This window comes from Bos grunniens, chromosome 23 (genome assembly GCF_055505025.1).
Source record: "Bos grunniens cultivar Pamir isolate PY7600 chromosome 23, Bosgru_T2T1.0, whole genome shotgun sequence".
In the NCBI taxonomy this organism is placed as follows: domain Eukaryota; kingdom Metazoa; phylum Chordata; class Mammalia; order Artiodactyla; family Bovidae; genus Bos; species Bos grunniens.
In genome coordinates this window covers 8963832-8986336 of record NC_141187.1, presented here as the reverse complement: position 1 = coordinate 8986336, position 22505 = coordinate 8963832, and the positions used below count along the sequence as shown (strand labels likewise).

Genomic DNA, 22505 nt, shown 5'->3' with positions numbered 1-22505 from the left:
GTTTAAAAAAAAAAAAAATACTGAAAGCAAATACTTCTCTCAATCCTTCTTTTCAGGAATTTAGAATAAATTCGTCCAGATTTTATATGAATGTATATTTTGTAGAAGGACCAAGTTGAACCTTGTTTTTCCACTTAGAGCAACTTCCTGCATCATGAAAACATTTCCAAGTCTTTCTATAGAGATCTACTTTATTCTCTTCATAGTGCATGGTATTTCACTATGTAGATATGCTATATCTATTTGACCAATGGAGGTTTATCCTTTGTGATACTTTTGTTTACTTGTTTAGCCTCCTGAGTTAGGCTGGTTAGGGTGTATACGGGTAGATTTTAAAATTCTTAAAGAGTGAGGCCTACCTAACTTATCCTCCCACTTGAGGGAGGTGGGATGCGTTGTCAGCCTTAGAGTTTCTTTCTGAAGTGAGTTTGGGTGAGGGTTCAGAACTGCTGGGCTGTGCACACTCCTTCCCCCCAACCCCACCCCCATAAATATTCCTGCTTTGTGCGTGTGACCCCTCCCTGGTCATGGGAGTTGGTCAGTGTACAAAGTGGGGACTGCTTTTTTTTTTTTTCATCCAAACTTTTGCTCCGGCCTCTGCCAGTTGTGACCCCAAAGTGCCCACCTCCCCTCTGGTCATGGCAGCTCCCACCTTAGCACTTGGGTCTGGGAAGCCTTGTTTCTGTGGTTTCTTTCCCAAAACTTTGCCATGCCACTCAACCAAGGTTTGCATTCCTTCCTGTGCTTAGAATATATTTGGCTTTTGTGCCCAGTTCCTGGCAGAGAAATCTCTAAGCCTTGGAATTTCCTGATTGATAGGAGTATCTTTTGTTAGGGGGGAGGAGCCAAGATGGCGGAGGAGTAGGACCGGGAGAACACTTTCTCCCCCACAAATTCATTAAAAGAACATTTAAACACCGAGTAAATTCCACAAAACAACTTCTGAATGCCGGCAGAGGACATCAGGCACCCAGAAAAGCAACCCAAGTCTTCAAAAGGAGGTAGGAAAAAATATAAAAGACAAAAAAACAGACAAAAGAGGGAGGGACGGAGTTCTGTCCCGGGAAGGGAGTCTTAAAAAGAGAGAAGTTCCCAAACACCAGGAAACCTCACTGCCAAATCTGTGCCGAGCTTTGGAAGCACAGAGGGCAACATAACAGGGAGGAAAAATAAATAAACAATTAAAACCCGCAGATTGCGAGCCCTATGGTAACTCCCCCAGCGGAGAAGCAGCACAGACGCCTGCACACACCATTAGCAAGTGGGGGCTGGGCAGGGAGGCACGGCGCGGGCTGCATCGCTTAGAGTAAGGACCAGGCCTGAATACCCTGAGCGCTATCTGAGCAAAATAATCTGGGCTAGCAAACCAGACTGTGGGATATCTATCACACGAAAAGCCAGCCCTAACCTAAGACACCGCCAGGCCCGCGCACGGAACAAAGGACTGAACAGAGATAGCCGGCTGCAGACCGTCCCCCTCCGGTGACAGGCAGCAGAACCGGAAGGGGGCAATCGCAGGCCCAGAGAGACATTATCTATAAATCTGTAAGCAGGCTTCTTTGCTAACTAAAACTTCTTAGGGGTCTGGACGGTCAACATCTGCCTGAGAAGGTGCGCCAGTTGTACACCTAGATAGCCAAGCGGCGGGGAGGCGATAAGTTGCAGCAATTGTGCTTGCCAAACACCTCATCACCTGAGCTGCTCGGACCTGGGAAGGGCACAAAACTCAGGCCCAACCGAGTCTGTGCCTCTGAGGACTACCCAAGTGCCTGATCCTGAGCGGCTTGGACCTGGGAGGTGCAGGCAGCCCAGGGCCGGCCACGGATGGTTCCCGGCGGAGCAACCTAGAGCCTGAGCAGTGTGGGCAGGGAGGCTACACGCGCCATGAGCGGGGGCAGACCCAGCGTGGCTGAGGCACTGCGAGCACACGCCAGTGTTATTTGTTTGCAGCATCCCTCCCTCCCTCCCCTCAGCACGACTGAACTAGTGAGCCTAAAAAAAAAAAAAAAAAGTTTCCTCCACCGTCCCCTTTGTGTCAGGGCAGAAACCAGACACTGAAGAGTCCAGCAAACAGAAGAATCTATAACAGAGGGAACCACCTTGGAAGCTACAGGCAATAGATTAAAACCCTGTGGTTACTACTGACTACATAGCAAGGGGCCTATAGATCTTGAGAAATATAAGTCGGACCAAGGAACTAGCCAAAAATGAACTGAACCCACAATACTCACAACAAAACCAGAGAAAGTCCTAGGTATATTTTTACTATTTTTACGATCATTCTTTCTTTTAAAAAAAAAATTTTTTTTTAAGTCCTCTATTATTCCTTTAATTTTCACTTTTATAACCCATTACTTTGCAAAAAAAAAAAAAGACCTGTTTTTTTTTACAGCAAACTTCATATATATATTTTTTATAATTTTTTGACCTTGGTTTTTTTTTTTTTTCCCTTCTTTTCTTTAACATTGTATTTTTGAAATTCCAAACTCTACTCTAGATTTTTAATTTTAGCCTTTTGGTATTTATTATCAGTTTTGTACCTATAGTTGTTTTTATAATTTCTGTGACTTTTTTTTTCTTTTTTTCTCTCTGTTTCTTTCTCTTCTTCTTTTATATAACATTGTATATCTGAAATTCCAAACTCTACTCTAGATTTTTAATTTATGCTTTTTGGTATTTGATATCAATTTTGTACCTGTATTTTCTTTATAATTTTTGCAACTTTGTTTTTTTTTTTCTCTCTCTCTTTCTTTTTCTTCTTCTTTTTTTTTTAACATTGTATTTTTGAAATTCCAAACTGTACTCTAGGTTTTTAACTTTTGCTTTTTGGTATTAGTTATCAATTTTGTACCTATATTTTCTTTATAATTTTCACAATCTTGTTTGTTTTTGTTTGTTCGTTTTTTCTCTCTTTCTTTTCCTTCTTCTTTTCTTTAACATCATATTTGTGAAATTCCAAATTCTACTCTAGATTTTTAATTTTTGCTTTTATGTATTTGTTACCAATTTTGTACCTTTAAAAACCCAATCTTCAGTACCCATTTTTCACTAGGGAGCGAGATTACTGGCTTGACTGCTTTCTCTCCCTTTGGACTCTCCTTTTTCTCCACCAGGTCGCCTGTGTCTCCTCCCTAATCCCTCTCTACTCTACCCAACTCTGTGAATTTCTGTATGTTCCAGACGGTGGAGAACACTTAGGGAACTGATTACTGGCTGGATCTGTCTCCCTCCTTTTCATTCCCCCCTTTTATCCTCCTGGCCACCTCTGTCTCCTTCCTCCTTCTTCTCTTCTCTGTATAACTCCGTGAACATCTCTGAGCGGTCCAGTTGTGGAGTGCACATAAGGAAGTGATTACTGGCTAGCCCACTCTCTCCTCTATTGATTCCACCTCATCTCATTCAGGTCACCTCTAACTCCCTCCTCCCTCTTCTCTTCTCCATGTAACGCTGTGAACCTCTCTGGGTGACCCTCACGGTAGAGAAACTTTTCATCTTTAACGTAGATGTTTTATCAGTGGTGCTGTATAGAAGGAGAAGTTTTGAAACTACTGTAAAAATAAGACCAATAACTGGAAGCAGGAGGCTTAAGTCCAAACCCTGACTCCAGGGAACTCCTGACTCCAAGGAACATTAATTGACAGGAGCTCATCAAACGCCTCCATACCTACACTGAAACCAAGCACCACACAAGGGCCAACAAGTTCCAGGGCAAGACATACCAAGCAAATTCTCCAGCAACAAAGGAACACAGCCCTGAGCTTCAAGATACAGGCTGCCCAAAGTCACCCCAAAACCATAGACATCTCATAACTCATTACTGGACACTTCATTGCACTCCAGAGAGAAGAAATACAGCTCCACCCACCAGAACACCGACACAAGCTTCCCTAACCAGGAAACCTTGACAAGCCACCTGTACAAACCCACACACAGCGAGGAAATGCCACAATAAAGAGAACTCCACAAACTGCCAGAATACAGAGAGGACACCCCAAAATTAGCAATTTAAACAAGATGAAGAGACAGAGGAATACCCAGCAGATAAAGGAACAGGATAAATGCCCACCAAACCAAACAAAAGAGGAAGAGATAGGGAGTCTACCTGATAAAGAATTCCGAATAATGATAGTGAAATCGATCCAAAATCTTGAAATCAAAATAGAATCGCAGATAAATAGCCTGGAGACAAGGATTGAGAAGATGCAAGGAAGGTTTAACAAGGACCTAGAAGAAATAAAAAAGAGTCAATATATAATGAATAATGCAATAAATGAAATTAAAAACACTCTGGAGGCAACAAATAGTAGAATAACAGAGGCAGAAGATAGGATTAGTGAATTAGAAGATAGAATGGTAGAAATAAATGAATCAGAGAGGATCAAAGAAAAACGAATTAAAAGAAATGAGGACAATCTCAGAGACCTCCAGGACAATATTAAACGCTACAACATTCGAATCATAGGGGTCCCAGAAGAAGAAGACAAAAAGAGAGACCATGAGAAAATACTTGAGGAGATAATAGTTGAAAACTTCCCTAAAATGGGGAAGGAAATAATCACCCAAGTCCAAGAAACCCAGGGAGTCCCAAACAGGATAAACCCAAGGCGAAACACACCAAGACACATATTAATCAAATTAACAAAGATCAAACACAAAGAACAAATATTAAAAGCAGTAAGGGAAAAACAACAAATAACATACAAGGGAATTCCCATAAGGATAACAGCTGATCTTTCAATAGCAACTCTTCAAGCTAGGAGGGAATGGCAAGACATACTTAAAATGATGAAAGAAAATAACCTACAGCCCAGATTATTGTACCCAGCAAGGATCTCATTCAAATATGAAGGAGAAATCAAAAGCTTTTCAGACAAGCAAAAGCTGAGAGAATTCTGCACCACCAAACCAGCTCTCCAACAAATACTAAAGGATATTCTCTAGACAGGAAACACAAAAACGGTGTATAAATTCGAACCCAAAACAATAAAGTAAATGGCAACAGGATCATACTTATCAGTAATTACCTTAAACGTAAATGGGTTGAATGCCCCAACCAAAAGACAAAGACTGGCTGAATGGATACAAAAACAAGACCCCTACATATGTTGTCTACAAGAGACCCACCTCAAAACAGGGGACACATACAGACTGAAAGTGAAGGGCTGGAAAAAGATTTTCCATGCAAATAGGGACCAAAAGAAAGCAGGAGTAGCAATACACATATCAGATAAAATAGACTTTAAAACAAAGGCTGTGAAAAGAGACAAACATGGTCACTACATAATGATCAAGGGATCAATCCAAGAAGAAGATATAACTATTATAAATATATATGTACCCAACACGGGAGCACCGCAATATGTAAGACAAATGCTAACAAGTATGAAAGGAGAAATTAACAATAACACAATAATAGTGGGAGACTTTAATACCCCACTCACACCTATGGATAGATCAACTAAACAGAAAATAACAAGGAAACACAAACTTTAAACGATACAATAGACCATTTAGACCTAATTGATATCTATAGGACATTTCATCCCAAAACAATGAATTTCACCTTTTTCTCAAGCGCACATGGAACCTTCTCCAGGATAGATCACATCCTGGGCCATAAATCTAGCCTTGGTAAATTCAAAAAAATAGAAATCATTCCAAGCATCTTTTCTGACCACAATGCAGTAAGATTAGATCTCAATTACAGGAGAAAAACTATTAAAAATTCCAACATACGGAGGCTGAACAACACGCTGCTGAATAACCAACAAATCACAGAAGAAATCAAAAAAGAAATCAAAATTTGCATAGAAACTAATGAAAATGAAAACACAACAACCCAAAACCTGTGGGACACTGTAAAAGCAGTCCTAAGGGGAAAGTTCATAGCAATACAGGCATACCTCAAGAAACAAGAAAAAAGTCAAATAAATAACCTAACTCTACACCTAAAGCAACTAGAAAAGGAAGAAATGAAGAACCCCAGGGTTAGTAGAAGGAAAGAAATCTTAAAAATTAGAGCAGAAATAAATGCAAAAGAAACAAAAGAGACCATAGCAAAAATCAACAAAGCCAAAAGCTGGTTATTTGAAAGGATAAATAAAATTGACAAACCATTAGCCAGACTCCTCAAGAAACAAAGGGAGAAAAATCAAATCAATAAAATTAGAAATGAAAATGGAGAGATCACAACAGACAACACAGAAATACAAAGGATCATAAGAGACTACTACCAACAATTATATGCCAATAAAATGGACAACGTGGAAGAAATGGACAAATTCTTAGAAAAGTACAACTTTCCAAAACTGGACCAGGAAGAAATAGAAAATCTTAACAGACCCATCACAAGCACGGAAATTGAAACTGTAATCAAAAATCTTCCAGCAAACAAAAGCCCAGGTCCAGACGGCTTAACAGCTGAATTCTACCAAAAATTTAGAGAAGAGCTAACACCTATCCTGCTCAAACTCTTCCAGAAAATTGCAGAGGAAAGTAAACTTCCAAACTCATTCTATGAGGCCACCATCACCCTAATACCAAAACCTGACAAAGATCCCACAAAAAAAGAAAACTACAGGCCAATATCACTGATGAACATAGATGCAAAAACCCTTAACAAAATTCTAGCAATCAGAATCCAACAACACATTAAAAAGATCATACACCATGACCAAGTGGGCTTTATCCCAGGGATGCAAGGATTCTTCAATATCCACAAATCAATCAATGTAATACACCACATTAACAAATTGAAAAATAAAAACCATATGATTATCTCAATAGATGCAGAGAAAGCCTTTGACAAAATTCAACATCCATTTATGATAAAAACTCTCCAGAAAGCAGGAATAGAAGGAACATACCTCAACATAATAAAAGCTATATATGACAAACCCACAGCAAACGTTATCCTCAATGGTGAAAAATTGAAAGCATTTCCTCTAAAGTCAGGAACAAGACAAGGGTGCCCACTTTCACCATTACTATTCAACATAGTTTTGGAAGTTTTGGCCACAGCAATCAGAGCAGAAAAAGAAATAAAAGGAATCCAAATTGGAAAAGAAGAAGTAAAACTCTCACTATTTGCAGATGACATGATCCTCTACATAGAAAACCCTAAAGACTCCACCAGAAAATTACTACAGCTAATCAATGATTATAGTAAAGTTGCAGGATATAAAATCAACACACAAAAATCCCTTGCGTTCCTATACACTAATAATGAGAAAACAGAAAGAGAAATTAAGGAAACAATTCCATTCACCATTGCAACAGAAAGAATAAAATACTTAGGAATATATCTACCTAAAGAAACTAAAGACCTATATATAGAAAACTATAAAACACTGGTGAAAGAAATCAAAGAGGACACTAATAGATGGAGAAATATACCATGTTCATGGATTGGAAGAATCAATATAGTGAAAATGAGTATACTACCCAAAGCAATTTATAGATTCAATGCAATCCCTATCAAGCTACCAATGGTATTCTTCACAGAGCTAGAACAAATAATTTCACAATTTGTATGGAAATACAAAAAACCTCGAATAGCCAAAGCTATCTTGAGAAAGAAGAATGGAACTGGAGGAATCAACCTACCTGACTTCAGGCTCTACTACAAAGCCACAGTTGTCAAGACAGTATGGTACTGGCACAAAGACAGAAATATAGATCAATGGAACAAAATAGAAAGCCCAGAGATAAATCCCCGCACATATGGACACCTTATCTTTGACAAAGGAGGCAAGAATATACAATGAATTAAAGACAATCTCTTTAACAAGTGGTGCTGGGAAATCTGGTCAACCACTTGTAAAAGAATGGAACTAGAACACTTTCTAACACCATATACAAAAATAAACTCAAAATGGATTAAAGATCTAAACCTAAGACCAGAAACTATAAAACTTCTAGAGGAGAACATAGGCAAAACACTCTCTGACATACATCACAGCAAGATCTTCTATGACCCACCTCCCAGAATATTGGAAATAAAAGCAAAAATAAACAAATGGGACCTAATTAAACTTAAAAGCTTCTGCACATCAAAGGAAACTATTAGCAAGGTGAAAATGAGCAAGCCTTCAGAATGGGAGAAAATAATAGCAAATGAAGCAACTGACAAACAACTAATCTCAAAAATATACAACCAACTCCTACAGCTCAACTCCAGAAAAATAAACTACCCAATCAAAAAATGGGCCAAAGAACTAAATAGACATCTCTCCAAAGAAGACATCCAGATGGCTAACAAACACATGAAAAGATGCTCAACATCACACATTATCAGAGAAATGCAAATCAAAACCACTATGAGGTACCATTTCACGCCAGTCAGAATGGCTGCGATCCAAAAGTCTACAAGCAATAAATGCTGGAGAGGGTATGGAGAAAAAGGGAACCCTCCTACACTATTGGTGGGAATGCAAACTAGTACAGCCACTATGGAGAACAGTGTGGAGATTCCTTAAAAAACTGGAAATAGAACTGCCTTATGATCCAGCAATCCCACTGCTGGGCATACACACCGAGGAAACCAGAATTGAAAGAGACACGTGTACCCCAATGTTCATCACAGCACTGTTTATAATAGCCAGGACATGGAAGCAACCTAGATGTCCATCAGCAGATGAATGGATAAGAAAGCTGTGGTACATATACACAATGCAGTATTACTCAGCCATTAAAAAGAATACATTTGAATCAGTTCTAATGAGGTGGATGAAACTGGAGCCTATTATACAGAGTGAAGTAAGCCAGAAAGAAAAACACCAATACAGTATACTAACGCATATATATGGAATTTAGAAAGATGGTAACAATAACCCTGTGTACGAGACAGCAAAAGAGACACTGATGTATAGAACAGTCTTATGGACTCTGTTGGAGAGGGAGAGGGTGGGAAGATTTGGGAGAATGGCATTGAAACATGTATAATATCATGAATGAAATGAGTTGCCAGTCCAGGTTCGATGCACGATACTGGATGCTTGAGGCTGGTGCACTGGGACGACCCAGAGGGATGGTATGGGGAGGGAGGAGGGAGGAGGGTTCAGGATGGGGAACACATGTATACCTGTGGTGGACCCATTTCGATATTTGGCAAAACTAATACAATATTGTAAAGTTTAAAAATAAAAAAAAAAGGAGTATCTTTTGTTAGCTTGAAGGAGCCCCTTTTGAGCACACTGGAGTTTATGCTAATGAGGTGACTTAGGGTGGGGCCCCTAGATGGCCTCAGGATGAGGCTAGACCCCAGAAAGACCAAGTGATTAGGTCACACCGCTGAGAAGGGGGTGGTGCTGGATCTTAGGCTTCATTAAAAACTCTTGGACAGTGAGATGTGATGAGCTCTTCGAAGCTGGTGAACAAGAATACACCCACGTGGCAGGAGGGCTGCTCGCCAAGGTCTACCCGGGGCAGAAGCGCCTGCGCTCTGCCTATGTGTCTTGTCTCTTATCTTTTAACGCCCTTTACTGTTCTTCTGAGTTCCAAAAACTGCTCTAGCAAATTAACCCAACATAAGGAGGGGTTCGTGGGAAGCTCAGGTTTATAGCTATTCAATCAGAAGTGCCGATGACAGACAGCCTGGACTTGAGACTGGTGTCGGAAGAGGAGGAGGTCTTCTGGGACAGAGCCCTTGACCTGTCCCAGGTAGAGGTAGTGTCAGAACTGAGATAACTGTGGGGTGAGAACTGCTTGCTGTAGGAACACCCCACTCCACCCAATCCTTCCCTCCCACACACACCTGGTGACCAGCGGTGTTGAGAATAGAGAAGGAAAACAGAATTTTTGCCTTGACCTTCCTTTGCTGGGACATTTGCTGAGCGCACAGACCTGACCGTGGCCCTCTCTGTGGAAGAGTCTTCCTAGACGTGAGCCCCGGCTTTTTGTAGCAGAGTTCTTGCTCATCAGACACAAACACGAGACTCAGTGCCGCTCCCTACTCTGCTGAATCTGGCTGTGCCCCTCAGGTTCTTCCCCCTGGTGCATTAGAAACCACGTGCTTCAGGATCATTTGAGGAAGTGGGGCCGTGGTTATAACCCTCCACGCATGAGGACGGGCACTGACCCCTCTGAGAAGAACCTCCATTAGGACGTGATGGAGACTCAGGGGAATGTGGTCTGACTCAGCTCATCCCTTGCTAACCAAGTCTTTACTGCCACCCATGTGCCAGTGATGTGGTCTGAAGTGTCCGTTTAGTTGGTTTCGTTTCTGACTCCTTGTAGGCGGCGTGGTCCCTTCTGATGAGGGCGGGCTGTTTCTGCTTCTCCCTCATGTTCTGCTCAGATGTTTTCCTCACTGGGGTGGGCAGCTCTCCTGTGCTCTGAGTCTGCCCTCACCTCCCTGGCACTTGCGTCATCAGCCTTTGTACTGAACACCCTGCCCCTGGGAGTCTTACTTCTGTTGGTTCCTCCAGCCACATCAGGTTCCTGTTGACAGAAGGGTTAAGGCTGGTCGTGATCCATTATCTCCCCTTTCTTGTTTTCAGTGCTATGAATGGAATTTCATTTTTTTCCCAACCTAAACTGATCATCCTCCTGGGAGAAGGGGAAGCATCCTGGGTGCTACACCTGCAGGCAGCTGAGGATGGAAAGCCTCACTCACAGGTGAGGGGGGTCTGCTAGACCCCCCACCTTGTGGCAGCTCCTTCCCTTGTGCCATTTACAATGTTGAGGAACCCATCGTAGAGAGCTAATTCAGACGAGTCTCTGTCTCTGCTTGGTCTTTAAGCCAGCAGATGGGAATCTGATGGACACCTCCACAGAAACACCTCACCATGTGTTCCCCTCCTCTGGGTTAGCTGCCTGCACAGAGGGGACAGTGGCCTGATGCCTGGTCAGTCTGCAGGTGGTGAAGACGCCAAGGACCTTTGGCTCCCAGCCAGTCTCCTTTCCTACTGGCAGTGGACTTGATTTCTGCATATCTGCTAACATCCCTGTTTCTTCCCCATGCGTTTCATCCTGTCCTTTGTCTCCTCCCTCTTATTCTTCATGTAGCACCACTATACACTGTCTGTGGGTTGTTGGAGGTTTCTGTTTTTGGCCCCATCCCTTGTCCTTACTAGTCAGGGTTGTGAAGATACGTGCTAAAGCTGTCATTCTCTCTTGGTTGTACTTGATTATTCTGTTCTTCTCACATTGATTTTTGCTCAGGATCAGGATCAAGTCACGTGTTATTTGTCAGATGGTGAGAGCAGACCAGGAATCAACTTAATAAGGCAGGGTGTTTCTGAGGACACAAGGTCTGGAGGCAAGACATCAGGAGGACCCCTAGAAGCAAGGCCCCAGAGGGCTAATTTTGTAGAATCTCATGGGTCCCAAGAAACCACAAAAGGTCTTAGAAGAAAGGATTCTGCAAATACAGTGTGTACAGTAAGGGATCCACTAGGAAGTCACCACTTGCTGCCTGGCAGAGGAGCTTCACTGGAAAGAGGTTTGTTTGTACCTGTTCCTGCAGCCCAGAGGACTTCCACTGGCAAAGAGTCCTGTAGATGTGAGGGGTGTGAGAAAGTGCTGAGAAACAGACATGTGTTCTCACCATCCATGTTCTCACGCCAGAGGGAAACCCCACACCAGCAGCCAGTGTGGGGAATGTTTCCAGGCTAGTGCTGTGATCGTCCCCTGCAGAGTGAAGACCTGAGAGTGTGAGTAATGTGGCAGAACTGTAGCCCTGGTCCCCAGCCTAAACCGTGTGGGGACAAGTCTGAGTGCTGAGGGTGTGGAGAAAGCATCAGAAGCCACCACTCAAGCTGCCCTTCCGTGCTTCATAATAGAGAATGCTCACTGGTGTCACAAGTGTGAAAGAACCTTCTGAGACATGAGGCCCTTTCTTCTCATCAACGAGCACACAGGATTATTATTCGGTCACTCAGTTGTGTTTGACTCTTTGCGACCCCATGGACTGCTTGCCAGGCTTCCCTGTCCTTCACTATCTCCCAGAGTTTGTTCAAACGTATATCCATTGAATCAATGATGCCATCCAACCATTTCATCCCCCTCTCCTCCTGCCTTCAATCTTTCCCAGCATCAGAGTCTTTTCCAATGTGTCGGCTCTTCACATCAGGTGGCCAAAGTATTGGAGCTTCAGCTTCAGCATCAGTCTTTCCGATGAAGATTCAGGATTAATTTCCTTTAGGATTGACTGGTTTGATCTAAGGAACTCTCAAGAGTCTTCTCCAGCACCACAGTTCGAAAGCATCAGTTCTTCAGTGCTCAGCCTTCTGGGAAGGAATATATCTGCCAGGAGGAGGAGGTTACTCTAATTGTTGGTCAAACAGTCCACACAAGAGAGAAGCTGAACAGAACATAAAGACTGTAGGAGAGATTTCAGAGACAGGGCACATCTCATCACACACCCATGTTCACACCCCAAGTAGGCCATGTGCATATCATAGGTGTGGAAGAGCTGTCATACATATCATATTAACCTCTGGTCACTGCAGAGTTCACAGGAGAGAGAAGCCCCATGAGTACAAAAGCTCCCAATGCTTGGTTTTTCTGAGTGTTCACTCTGAGGAAAGCCTTGCATGCATGGTGAGCAGGGAAAGCCCTTTGGGGATCGACCCCATGGCATTGCCCATCAGAGAATTTATACTATAAGGAAGTCTTAAGAATGGTGTAGAAAAGCCCTTAGCCAAAACTGGACTCTCGGGGCCCATCAAAGAGTCCCCCAGGAGAGAATCCCGGGAGAGCAGACGTGGACGGACACCCACCTGATGGATCATCAAAGATTCCACTCTGGGGAGAGGCATCGGCCAGGAGGGAGGAGGGTGCGAAGGTTGCCAGTAATCATGGAGACCTTCACTGACATGGCAGGATTCATGTCTCCCATGAGTTCAAATCCCACAAGGGTGATGAGCAGGGAAGGGGAAGAACGTTGAACCTTCCTCTAGCCAAGAAATGATGTCGGAGATGGAAGGACAGACAGAACAAGGAGTGGAAAGCCTCCACTGTGGCTCACCTGTCCCAGAGCAGGCCAGTGAGCTCAGTAAAGGGCCAGCAAGCGAGCATGCTAGACCTGTGGGCTCTGCCGTTGGAGCGTGGAAGCCGCCAGACGGTCGGTACACGGATGAGTGTGGCTGCGTTCCAGGAAAACTACAGAAACAGGCAGCCAGCCAGATGGCCCACAGGTCATACTTTGCCAACCCGTGTTGTAGAGAAAGCCTCTTAGAAGCCTTAATGATCCAAAGGTGGAGTCATGCTTGACTGGTTCCTTCTGCAGAGAAATCCTAGAAGAGCCTGATCAGCGGAGCAGAACCTTCCCAGAGGGGGTCCGGGTCAGCAGGCCACATGTGGACGATCCCACCACCTGGGTTCTACCACAAAATCGCTGAAGGGCTGGTGCCCAAGGGCTTGTCAGAGAAGAGCAAGACAGGATATCTAAAAGTGCTTTCAAAGTGAATGTGGTAAACACATAAAAATGGCGATTTATGTGAAAAGACCCACTCTTCAAGGATTTTTCTTTTTTTTCAGCTTTATTTTTTGGATTTTCTTTATTTGGCTGCAATGTATACAGTCTTGCAGTCTTAGTTCCCTGGGCAGGGACTGAACCTGAGCAATGGTAGTGAAAGCCCAGAACCCTAACCACTAAGCCACCAGGGAACCCCTCCAAGTAGTTTTTGAGCCCCTACTGTGTGCCAAGCTCCTGCCGAGGTAAGTTTGGAAGAGTCATCACGCAGATGGTTTAGAGTCAGGAACTGGGTGCTTTTACCAAGGGCATTTAAAAAAAATTATTTACACTATTTATTTGGCTGTACTGGATCTTTGTTGCGGCATGTGGGACCTAATTCCACAACCAAGCATCAAGCCCTGGCCTCCTGCATTGGGAGTAGAGTCTTAGCTACTGCAACACCAGGGAAGTCTCTCACCGAGGGGATGCATGAAAGCTGAGCTGGGGGCCTCCAACATTTAGAAGTCAGGATGAGGAAATGAGGGATCCAGCGTGAAAGATTGTGAAAGTGTTCTGTGGAGTCGGGAAGCAGAGTGAAAGGAGTGTCTGAAGGGTGGGGCACTCACCCCCATGTGCTGCCATCGAGTGGCTCAGGGCAGGGCGTGGATTGGGACACAGGGTTTGTCGAAGGGTAGCATATTAGCTCCCTGGGGCCACCGTGACAGATCTCTACCAGCTGGTGTCTTAAAACAACGGGAATTTATCTTCACCATTCTGGAGGCCAGATGTCCAAGACCAAGGTGCCAGCAGGGCCAGGCTCCTGCCGAGGCTCTAGGGGGTCTCATTCTGCCTCCTTCAGCACCTGGAGGCTCCAGATGTCACTTGGTTTGTGGCTGTAGAGCTCCATTCTCCTCCTCCTTCACAAGGCCGTCTATTCTTTCTTTCTTTTTTTTAAAATTTATTTTTGGCTGCGCTGGGCCTTCGTTTCTGTGCACCAGCTTTCTCTAGTTGGGGTGAGCAGGGGCTCCTCTTTAGTTACAGAACGCGGGCTCTAGGGTACTCAGGCTCAGTAGTTGTGGTGTGCAGGCTTAGTTGCCCTGAGGCACGTGAGATCCTCCCAGACCAGGGATGGAACCTGTGTCCCCTGCGTTGGCAGGGGGATTCGTAGCCACTGGACCCCCAGGGAAGTCCCAACAAGGCCCTTTCTTCTGCTTGTGTCTCTCGGGACACTCACCATTGGATTCAGAGATCACCCAATAATCCAGGACAATCTCAAGATTCTTAATTATATCTGCAAACACCTTTTTACCCCCAGATTAGTTAACATTCATAGGTTTCTGGGGTTGGGATGTGGAGGCATCTTTTGCAGGGCACCATTCAACCCACTCACTACAGGTTGTGTCAGTGCAAGGATGGTAGTGAAGCATGTGAGCTGTTCCAGAGAGAACGGGGGCAGAGGGAGTGCAGACGGTGAGCGTGTGTAGAGCTAGAGGCTAAGACTGAGTCACGCCTGCCTGATGAAAGCAAGGATCCTGTCTCACCCACCTCTCTGTGTCGGATGCGGCGCCCACACACACACACGTTCTCAGAAGGAGGAGAAGGAGGCGGCGGGGAGGCAGTTGTAGCACGGTATTCCTGTTGCACAGCCGTGGCCTTTCTGGAATCAGCCACTGCAGTGGGCGTCAGGTCTCTAGACACCTGGAAGCCACACGAGCTTGGCTGGGGGTTGGGGAGACAGCATTGGCAGGGCAGGTGGGCAGGAGCTAGAAAAGAACAAAGGTAAAATGTGCCGGAGCTCCTGTGAGCACCTCGGGAAGCCCTGAAGACTATGCTGAAGGCTTGCAGAGACTGCACTGCCTTTGGTACTGAGGTGGTCATCCATAAAATAGATTGCATGTCCTCCTGCAGCCAGAGACTTGTCCTCCCAGACTACACCCACTTCCCCAGCTTCCAGGAGAAAGAGATGGTCTTACCTGCAGGACACCTACACTAGGTTTGGCATTCAGGCCAGTGTCCAGATCTCCAATGGTAAAAGCCCACCCCAGGTCTTTGCACAGGATTGCTTAGACAGGGACTCAAACAGGGGTGCCCTTTGGGGAATGGTAGCGTGACTCTCAGCCTTGAACAGAAGAGAACAGCAGGTCTTAAGAAGGGGCCGTGGCCAGAGTAGGCCAGGTTGTGATGTGCAGACAAAGATGTTGATGCCAGGATAAAATGACTCACTGGAAAGGGATAGCACCTGGAGGAAAATGGCTTGTGGGGGAGGATGTATTTCAAGTTGGTTGAAATTTAATTTTTTCAAAAAGATTTTCTGAGGCACACCCCCAAGTAAGCTGCATACCTTGTTCTTTCAATCCACTTGTTTGGGGCCCATCATGAGGCTATGAAGGTAACTCCGTGATGGCAAGGATCGGCCACCATCCTGTCTAACACAGCTGATGGAACAAACTGGAGGAGAAAGGAAGGGAGAAACAATCAGTTCTCTTCTGCATCTTTGTTCTGAGCAGTTGCTAGGTAATGTCTAGGAGAACCACTGCCACCAGCTAGCTACAGGAGCTGTCCTGTGAGCTCCGGCCCCTGCACAGCACTGGGCGGGGGTGGGGAGACGCAGACGGAGGGTTTCTGGCCTTATTTGACTCTCTGACAATGGACTGCATGCCACCTTCCTGCCATAGGTTTGTCTTGCCATTTTCTACCATCCCCAGCCATCGCTTGCCACCTCCCAGCTCTTCCCCTTCTCTGTCCTCATTCCCAGCCTGAAGGATGCCAAACTGAAGGGTGTCCTTTGAGTCCCCCTCCCCTCAGTTTTCTCTTCTGTCCCTTTCAGCCAGCCCGAGCTGAAGAAATGCTGCAGGGGCTGGTGGTATGTCACCTCCAGTACCAGCGCCAGCCCCGTGACCTCCTTCCATCCTCCCACCTTCAGATACACTTTAAGCCATGAAATGGATACAAACACTTCTACTTATTAAGAAACGGACTATTTCCTGCCATAGCAGTAAACAGGGATGTCACAGTCATCAGCGCTTCCAGCCCTCCAGGGCACTCAGGAAGGAGAAGAAGACCTGCGTGATCAGCAGCCATTAGCTGCAGCCACTCCCTATGGTGAGCACTGAGGAACTCAGGATGTGAAAAATCACAGGACACTGACCCCAGATAGCTGAGATGCATGTGAAAGGAATGATATCAGTGAGCCCAGACTCTTGCATCTTCCCATATATAGAAAAGTGCTAAATTCCTTAACTTGAGGTATCTGGTTTTCTTTAATTCATAAAAATGCTTTTGACGTTCAGACTACCTGCCCTTTGTAACAAACTTCTATATAACCTGATTCCTTCTCTCGTCTCCTGGGAGCAGTTCTCCCAGGGTTACTTGAAATGCGGTCTCCTGGGCTTGAAGTCATAAAAATCCCCACTGAATAAAATGTAACTCTTAACATTCAGGTTGTGACTATTTTTAAAGTCAACCTCATGTTATATACACTTCTTACTGAGGATAAGATAGGCCGGGGACTCAACTCTAATGTTTGAGCAGAGCATTAGGTCTCTGCTCAGCTGATCTTCCCATAATGAACATCAATTTCTTTTGGAACTGAATGTGACACACAAAGTCCACATGACTGGTAAAGCACAGATTTTTTTTAAACATAACCTATTTTTGGCTAAAGAAAGGTTGTAGAAAAATATCTATTTTTATTAGATAAATATCTAATCAAATAGTTACTTTATAAAGATCAAAGCCTAGCTCTAACCATGCCTTTTGAGAAGAAAAACAATGAGAGGAGAGTTGGCCTAAAGATATCAAGACTTTTCATGAAGCTACAAAATTCAGACAATGTTGAACTGGTACAGAGACAAATGGCCATAGAAACAGATCCACGCATATGAACGCCTGATATAAGAGGTGGTATTGCAGAGAAATTGAGGAAAGGTGAAGTTTTGGTAAACAGTGCAGGGAGGAATGGCATTCACATAAAAATAACTTAAAATGAATCCCTACCCCACACCAAACTCAGAATTAAAAATCTAAGAATTTTTAATCCAAGGATGAAAAGCAAACCTATAAGGGTTTTAGAAGACAATATAGGAGAATATGTTTATGATCTAGGAAGGAGTCATCTAAAAATTCACATAAAAGCATAAACCATACAGGGAAAAACTCATGAATTAGACTATGTTAAAGTAAAGAATTTCTACATGAAACCAAAAAGGAAATGAAAAGAGAAGCCACAAATGAGAAAAGACAATTGCAATTCATGTAATAAAGAACGGGAATCCATAATATGTAAAGAGCTCCAATAAGTTAAAGAGTAAATAATTTGTTGTTATTGTTGTTAAGTCACTAAGTCGCATCTGACTCTTGTGCCACCCCATGGACTGTAGCCCACCAGACTCCTCTGTTGATGGGATTTCCCAGACAAGAATACAGGAGTGGGTTGTCATTTCCTTCTCCAGGGGATCTTCCAGACCCAGGGATCAAACCCAGGTCTCCTGCATTGCAGGCAGATTCTTTACCAGCTGATACCAGGGAAGACTTCTTTACTGCTATTGCAGTAACAACACCTTGTTGTCGTTCAGTAACTTAGTCGTGTCCGACTCTTTGAGACCCACGGGCTGCAGCACGCCAGGCTTTCCTGTCCTTCACCATCACCCTGAGCTTGCTCAAACCCATGTCCATTGAGTCAGAGATGCCATCCAACCATCTCATCCTCTGTTGCCCTCTTCTCCTCCTGCCTTCAATCTTTCCCAGCAACAGGGTCTTTTCCAAGGAGTTAGTTCTTTGCATCAAATAGCCAAAGTATTGGAGTTTCAGCTTCAGCATCAGTCCTTCCAATGAATATTCAGGACTGTCTTTAGGATTGACTGTTTGGATCTCCTTGCAGTCCTAGGGACTCTCAAGAGTCTTCTCCAAAACCACAGTTCAAAAGCATCAATTCTTTGGAGCTCAGCCTTCTTTATGGTCCAACTCGAAAAAGCATGGCTTTGACTAGATGGACCTTTGTTGGAAAGTAATGTCTCTGCTTTTTAATATGCTGCCCAGGTTTGTCATAGCTTTTCTTTCAAGAAGCAAGTGTCTTTTAATTTCATGGCTCCAGTCACCAACCACAGTGATTTTGGAGCCCAAGAATATAAAATCTGTCACTGTTTCCATTGTTTCCTCATCTATGTGCCATGAAGTGCCAATACTGCCACCTGGGAAGCCCTAAAAAGACTTGATCAGATCTTTATATATAAAAAAGTGGCCAATAAACATAAAAAAGACACATGCTGAACTCTTTAGTAATCAAGGAAATACAAAGTAAAATCATGAGATACAAAAGCACATCCATCATTTAGCAAAAACTAAAAAGCCTTACAATACCTGTTGAATTAAAACTTTTATTATGGCATTTTTTTAAAGAAGGTGTATAGCCTTGGATTATTTGAGAAGTATACATTTAATTGCCAACTGATACACCAATTGCAAAGCTTTTTCTAAGTGATGCTCCTTTGCTAGTTGTGGAGAGAGGAGAAAGCCCCACAGTCACTTTTAGGGACCTATCTCCAGAAGTGGAGTGGACTTCTTTATAATGCAGGGTTTTGTTGGTATGATGTTGCATTCGGCATGGCCTCCAAGTGATGCCCCAGCATCCTGTGACCCTCTCAACACATGGTACCAAATATGTTATCTGAAAATAAAAATGAGGATAGTTCCTGTTTTATATACAACTTAAGAGGAAAACCCTTGAAATGGTACCAGTCCTTTTAAAAATCAAACTTTGCCCCTTAAATTTCTTGGATCCTGATTCTGTTCCTTACTTTATAAATGCTAACATATTTGATTTTTAACATTTTTAATTGAAATATATTTGATTTATAATGTTGCGTTAATTACTGTTGTATAGCAAAGTGACTCAGTTATATATACATTCTTTTTTAAAAAACATTATTATCATTTTTTAAATGTTTATTTATTTGGCTGTGTTGGGTCTTCGTAGTGGCATGCAGAATCTTTTGTTACGGTATGTGGGATCCAGTTCCCTGACCAGGGATGGAACCCAGGCCTCTGCATTAGGAATGAGAAGTCTCAGCCACCGGACCACCAAGGGAGTTCCTATACATTCTTTTTAAAAATATTATTTTCCGTTATGGTTTCTCGTGTTAGTCTCTCAGTCTTTGCCACCCCATGGACTGTGGCCCACCAGGCTCTTCTGTCCATGGAACTCTCCAGGCAGGAGTGCTGGAGTGAGTAACCATTCCCTTCTCCAGGGGATCTTCCCAACCCAGGGACAGAACCCACGTCTCCTGCATTGGCAGGCTGAGAAGCCTGTATCCACCACACCAGCTGCTTAAATATTTTGAGGGGCGGCATTAAAGACTGAGTTTTTTTAAAGCAGGGATCCATTCTTAATCACCCTGTATCCTCAGCACTTCATGTGAAGTCCCTGATTGAATGAGGGGCTGAGTGAGCCAGGAGCTTTCACGTGGGCCATAAAGCACCAACCAGGTGCCTGCTCCTGGGAGGAGGTGGGCTTGTAGTCAGACTTTCCTGCCCCGCAGGGCCGGGAGAGGGGTTACCGCTGGGCGCCCTCCAGCGCCCCCAGCCCCATAACAGTGAGGGCGGTGCCTGAATCGAGCTGGGGCGATGGGCTGAGCGCACCTCAGCCCGCCAGCCCGCGCCAGGGGGCTGGGATGCTGGGAGGAGGAGAAAGAAGCACCTTGAACCCCAGGAGTCGGGAGAAAGCTTACAAGGATGGGAGGAAGGGCTTCCGTCAGAGGAAAAGGAAGGAGAAAACCTAGGTTTGAAACAAAGCAGTCATCATCACCCCTACCCACGTAACCAGAGGGGCCCCGGAAGGCTGAACTCCAACCGCAGACGGTGGGCCAGGCGCGCCGGACCGCCCCTAAAGTGCAGGCGGCGCCAGCCTCGAGCCGCGGAAGAAGCAGGTTTACGAGCCTTGAAACCCTCTGACATAAGATAACATCCATAAAATCCAGGATTGCTAGAAAGTCGCAGACTTTCTTCTCCAGACTGCCGAAAATAGAAGGTAGGAAGTGAATTAACAGCGCTGGGAATGAGAAACGAACAAGGCCAGGCGCGCTTGTCTTTAAAGCATCTTCTGTACACATTCCATTCTGGGTGCTGAACCAAGCAGTTTTCACTTCTTGTGTCATTTAATCCTCAGAACAACACAAGGAGATGGGTGCCCCAATCTTGTTTGACCGATGAGGAAATTCTGTTAGGTTGAGTAATTTGCCCAGAGTCCCCTGGCTGACTTGAGAGAACCGATTTAATCACTATGCCAGTAACTTTTAAACTTTTGGGGATGACCTTCAGTAAAAGAGATGTATTTTAGATCCAGAACACATAGGTATAACTGAAAGGAAATTTTATAAAACATGTACTCCTGCTAGCTACAGTGCTCTCTGATTCTTTCTATCCTTTGCATTTTATGTAAAAGGAAACACTGGTCCCGACCTGCTTAATGAGTTTCATAATTCATTAAAGGCGCAGGGACACCCCTCCTGCCCCCCACCCCTCCCACTGGAAAAACACTGTATTACTGCCTTCCAGAAGCAGAGAGGCTGGACTGGACTCTGAAGAGGGCTTTACCAGGCTAGTGATTGCTGGTGTGAAGGATAAATACCCTCCTCAGATAAACAGTGAAGGCTGCAAGTCTTCTTGAATCTCCTGGCCCTGATGAATTACATCCCAGCCGAGTGAGAGAACTGCCTCAGAGATCTTGGAGGAATTGCCACCAACAAAACTGGGAGTGGATTATGAACAAATCCTTAATAAGCACTTACAAAGGGGCACTGCATACATTCACAAGGAACAGGTCTCTGTCCCGGTGGAAATACTTCTGCTGTTACTGTAGACACCTGAACTTCAGCAGAATGTTGGACTAATATCCTAACAGCCCTCAGGAGAACATGAGAAATGTGGGATGGCTGGATTCCTCTGGAGGTCTAGTTGCTAAGACTCTGTGCTCCTAATGCAGGGGCCCCGGGTTGGACCCTGGGTTGGGAAACTAGATCCCCCATGCCGCAACTAAAAGATCCTGAATGCTGCAATGAAGACCCAGCACAGCCAAGTAAATAAATATATTCTTAAAAAATAAATAAAATCAGGCTTTTCTGGTGGCTCAGTGGTGGAGAATCCGCCTGCAGGAGACACAGGTTAGACCCCTGATCTAGGAAGATTCCACATGCCTCAGAGTAACTAAGCCCGTGCACCACGCCTACTGAGCCTGTGCTCTAGAGCCCGGGAGCCGCAACCACCGCAGCCGGCACGCCCCAGAGCCCGTGCTCCGCACCAAGAGAAGCCACTGCGGTGAGAGGCCCGGGCACCGCAACTAGAGGGTAGCCCCACCCACGGCAACCAGAGAAAAGCCTGTGCAGCAACGAAGACCCAGCACAGCCAGAAATACATAAATAAAGTTATATTTTAAAATAAAACAAAAAATTAAAAAAATAAAATCTTTTCATACATAAAGAAATGTATTCCCAGTTGGCTGCCTATCCTAAACAGGGCTCAAAAGAGATAGTCCTTGCAGGGAGTTCTATGTAAAATCAAAAGTACCAAACAAGTGTGTTAGAATTTATATTTTTTATTTTTTAAAAAAGTTTTATTTATGTATTTATTTCTGACTGTGCTGGGTCTTCGTCGTTACATGGGCTTTTCTCTAGTTGTGGCAAGTGGGGGGTTACTCTTTGTTGTGATGAGTGGGCTTCTCATTCTGGTGGCGTCTCTCTTTGAGGAGCACGGGTTCTAGGTGCGCAGGCTTCAGTAACTGTGGGCCAGTAGTTGCAGCTCCCGGGCTCTAGAGCACAGGCTCAGTAGTCGTGGCCCACAGGCTTAGCTGTTCTGCGGCATGTGGGATCTTCCCAGACCAGGCATCGAACCCAAGCCTCCTGCATTGGCAGGCGGATTCTTTACCACTGAGCCACCAGGGATGCCCAGAATTTATACCATATTTAAATGCATCTGTCTCCTCCACTAGAATGTGAACCCTCTGAGACTGGAGAACTTATTTCATTTGCCACCTTTGTATTCTCAGGGCTTAGCCCAGGCTCAGGCATTCATTTATTCATTTATATTAATTTTTAAAGTATAGTTGATTTACAAT

General features: G+C 44.4%; 1 protein-coding gene across 2 annotated transcripts in view; it reads right to left on the bottom strand.

Annotated features, from left to right (window-relative positions):
• ZBTB9 (zinc finger and BTB domain containing 9) overlaps window positions 1-22505 on the bottom strand; it is a 76670-nt gene that overhangs the window by 24800 nt on the left and 29365 nt on the right. For both annotated transcript variants that reach the window (XR_015152990.1, XR_015152991.1), the window contains exons 2-3: window positions 15741-15847; window positions 14945-15162 (exon numbers count right to left, since the gene is read on the bottom strand). The gene's annotated coding sequence lies outside the window, so the exon portion shown is untranslated. The remainder of the gene's footprint in view (window positions 1-14944; window positions 15163-15740; window positions 15848-22505) is intronic.